The following is a 4205-nucleotide window of genomic DNA, read 5'->3' as shown; positions in this document are numbered from 1 at the left end:
GTCCAGTTCTCTGAGCAAGGAGTAGGTCTTGTCTATTACATATTGGGTTTATGGAACGGTATCTGAGCTAATTTGAAACCCTTGTTTTATGTATCACCCCACCTCACCTTTCCCGTTAAGCAGCCATAGTGTGTTTTCTGCATGTGTGACTCTGTTCTGTTTTGTAATTCAGTTCAAGTGTAACGGTTTTTACATTCCCTCTATCAGTGATACCTTATGAGAAGTGTCCTTTTCTGTGTGACTTATTTCACTTAGAGTCGTCGTACCTAAATCCACTCATCATGCTGCTACTAGCCTTATGACATTGATTTCACGGCTGAGTGATATTCCATTGTACATAAGGACCACAACTTCTTTATCCACTTTTCTCTTTCCTGGGATATTGAAGGTGGAATGAAGTGGAGGTCCTTGTCAACAGAGCAGCCCTAAACTTTGGGGTGCTTGTGTCTTGCTGATTTTTCATTTTCCCAATTTATACCCCCATGAGTGGAAGTGCCCTATATTCTCTAAGCTTTGCTTTTTAGACGTTTCAGGACTCACCGTACACTTCTCCAGAGTGGCTGTTGACAATTTACATCCCGCCCATCAGTGTAGCAAGGCTCCCATTTCTCCATGGCCTGTCCTGCATTTCTGGTTTTGACACTTTTTTCAGCATGGCCCTTTTGACCGATGGGAAGCGAGACATCTTTGTAGCGCTGATTTGCCTTTCCAGGTTGCTTGGTTGGCCAAAAAGGGCGTATGCGTTTTTTCCTGAATATATTCAGGAAAAAACGCATACGCCCTTTTTGGCCAAGGGCATCATTGTCAACGTTTTGCCGCTTTTCATGTGCTTTAAAGGCGATTCGAATCTACCTCCTGAAATCTGTTTCCTGCAATTCTGCCTTGATTTCAAATCCTCTTCTTTGCCTTCCCTCAATATATTTGTGGATGAGAGTTATCATTTATAACTCTGCAGGTTTGTGAATTGCAGTGCCCTGAACCTCCATTTTACAACTCGCTTTTTAGGGAGCTGGCCGCAAAAGCGCAGGATGGCTTCAGGCCCTGTTCTGGTTCCGGGGGGCAGGCTGAGCCTGTGGTTAATTCTTCTTCCTGATGGGAAAATAGAGTGACCTGTGCCTGTCCCAACACCAAGAGCTAGTCTTTCATTGGTTCCACGTCTTCCCGTTCATCCTCAGTACAAATTGCAACCTGTACGGAACAGGAGGTTAAAGGTGCTGATGCTGCAAGGAGGGAGATTGCTAGTAAAGTGGCTGGAATGGCGAACCCGGGCACAAGCAGATGAGAAATGAGGTGCGTTTTAGAAACCTTTCCCCATCACACGGTGTACCATCTTCTGGGTATCTCATGCATGTTTTCGATGTAGGAAGATGCCCTTGAACCTGGAGATTTGGGACCCATGCGATGGGTACCACGCAGTATTATTTAAAGGGTCTGCGTTTGCTCACCCAACCTCACCAAACCTCTCAGCCGCAACAGTGTCCACCCTTAGGTCTCATCCAGCTGTGGGTCTAGATATGGTCAATCCAGGTTGCATCACAGCCCCTGAACGCATTGTGTAAAAATTTCGCTCTCTTTCACTGTCTTTGTTTCATGGGTTTTTCAAAGTAATTTATTTTTATAATGGGGTTTAGCTGCTTTTCACTGCTGTGTTTATGCCGCTTTTTACCCACTTGACACACTAACAGAGAGATATCAATACATAGGTTTTAAGATTATTACTAGTCAGATATATTCTTGTGCGGTGAATAGGGCGTGTTGAGTCCAGTTCTCTGAGCAAGGAGTAGGTCTTGTCTATTACATATTGGGTTTATGGAACGGTATCTGAGCTAATTTGAAACCTTTATTTTATGTATCACCCCACCTCACCTTTCCCGTTAAGCAGCCATAGTGTGTTTTCTGCATGTGTGACTCTGTTCTGTTTTGTAATTCAGTTGAAGTATAACGGTTTGTTACATTCCCTCTATAAGTGATACCTTATGAGAAGTGTCCTTTTCTGTGTGACTTATTTCACTTAGAATCGTCGTACCTAAATCCACTCATCATGCTGCTACTAGCCTTATGACATTGGTTTCATGGCTGAGTGATATTGCATTGTACATAAGGACCACAACTTCTTTATCCATTTTTCTCTTTCCTAGGATATGTAAGGTGGAATGAAGTGGAGGTGCTTGTCACCAGAGCAGCCCTAAACTTTGGTGTGCTTGTGTCTTGCTGATTTTTAATTTTCCCAATTTATACCCCCATGAGTGGTAGTACCCTATGCTCTCTAAGCTGTTTTTTTAGATGTTTCCGGACTCACCGTACACTTCTCCAGAGTGGCTGTTGGCAATTTACATCCCGCCCATCAGTGCAGCAAGGTTCCCATTTCTCCATGGCCTGTCCTGCATTTCTGGTTTTGACACTTTTTTCAGCATGGCCCTTTTGACTGATGGGTAGCGAGACTTGTTTGTAGCGCTGATTTGCCTTTCCAGGTTGCTTGGTTGGCCAAAAAGGGCGTATGCGTTTTTTCCTGAATATATTCAGGAAAAAACGCATACGCCCTTTTTGGCCAAGGGCATCATTGTCAACGTTTTGCCGCTTTTCATGTGCTTTAAAGGCGATTCGAATCTACCTCCTGAAATCTGTTTCCTGCAATTCTGCCTTGATTTCAAATCCTCTTCTTTGCCTTCCCTCAATATATTTGTGGACGAGAGTTATCATTTATAACTCTGCAGGTTTGTGAATTGCAGTGCCCTGAACCTCCATTTTACAACTCGCTTTTTTGGGAGCTGGCCGCAAAAGCGCAGGATGGCTTCAGGCCCTGTTCTGGTTCCGGGGGGCAGGCTGAGCCTGTGGTTAATTCTTCTTCCTGATGGGAAAATAGAGTGACCTGTGCCTGTCCCAACACCAAGAGCTAGTCTCTCGTTGGTTCCACGTCTTCCCGTTCATCCTCAGGACAAATTGCAACCTGTACGGAACAGGAGGTGAAAGGTGCTGATGCTCCAAGTAGGGAGATTGCTAGTAAAACGGCTGGAATGGCGAACCCGGACACAAGGAGATGAGAAATGAGGTGCGTTTTAGAAACCTTTCCCCATCACACGGTGTACCACCTTCTGGGTTTCTCATGCATGTTTTCGATGTAGGAAGATGCCATTGAACCTGGAGATTTGGGACCCATGCGATGGGTACCACGCTGTATTACTTTAAAGGGTCTGCGTTTGCTCACCCAACCTCACCAAACCTCTCAGCCCCAAGAGTGTCCACCCTTATGTCTCATCCAGCTGTGGGTCTAGATATGGTCTATCCAGGTTGCATCACAGCCCCTGAACGCATTGTGTAAGAATTTCTCTATCTTTCACCGTCTTTGTTTCATGGGTTTTTCAAAGTAATTTATTTTTATAATGGGGTTTAGCTGCTTTTCACTGCTGTGTTTATGCCGCTTTACACCCACTTGACACACTAACAGAGAGATATCAATACATAGGTTTTAAGATTATTACTAGTCAGATATATTCTTGTGCGGTGAATAGGGCGTGTTGAGTCCAGTTCTCTGAGCAAGGAGTAGGTCTTGTCTATTACATATTGGGTTTATAGAACGGTATCTGAGCTAATTTGAAACCCCTGTTTTATGTATCACCCCACCTCACCTTTCCCGTTAAGCAGCCATAGTGTCTTTTCTGCATGTGTGACTCTGTTCTGTTTTGTAATTCAGTTCAAGTGTAACGGTTTTTACATTCCCTCTATAAGTGATACCTTATGAGAAGTGTCCTTTTCTGTGTGACTTATTTCACTTAGAATCGTCGTACCTAAATCCACTCATCATGCTGCTACTAGCCTTATGACGTTGATTTCATGGCTGAGTGATATTCCATTGTACATAAGGACCACAACTTCTTTATCCATTTTTCTCTTTCCTGGGATACTTAAGGTGGAATGAAGTGGAGGTCCTTGTCAACAAAGCAGCCCTAAACTTTTGGGTGCTTGTGTCTTGCTGTTTTTTAATTTTCCCAATTTATACCCCCATGAGTGGAAGTGCCCAATGCTCTCTAAGCTGTGTTTTTCAGATGTTTCAGGACACACTGTACACTTCTCCAGAGTGGCTGTTGGCAATTTACATCCCGCCCATCAGTGTAGCAAGGCTCCCATTTCTCCATGGCCTGTCCTGCATTTCTAGTTTTGACACTTTTTTCAGCATGGCCCTTTTGACCGATGGGAATCCAGACTTC

The sequence above is a fragment of the Balaenoptera borealis genome (genome assembly GCF_965194805.1).
Source record: "Balaenoptera borealis genome assembly, contig: HAP1_SCAFFOLD_297, whole genome shotgun sequence".
Classification (NCBI taxonomy): Eukaryota; Metazoa; Chordata; class Mammalia; order Artiodactyla; family Balaenopteridae; genus Balaenoptera; species Balaenoptera borealis.
Note: the sequence above shows the minus strand (reverse complement) of the source record.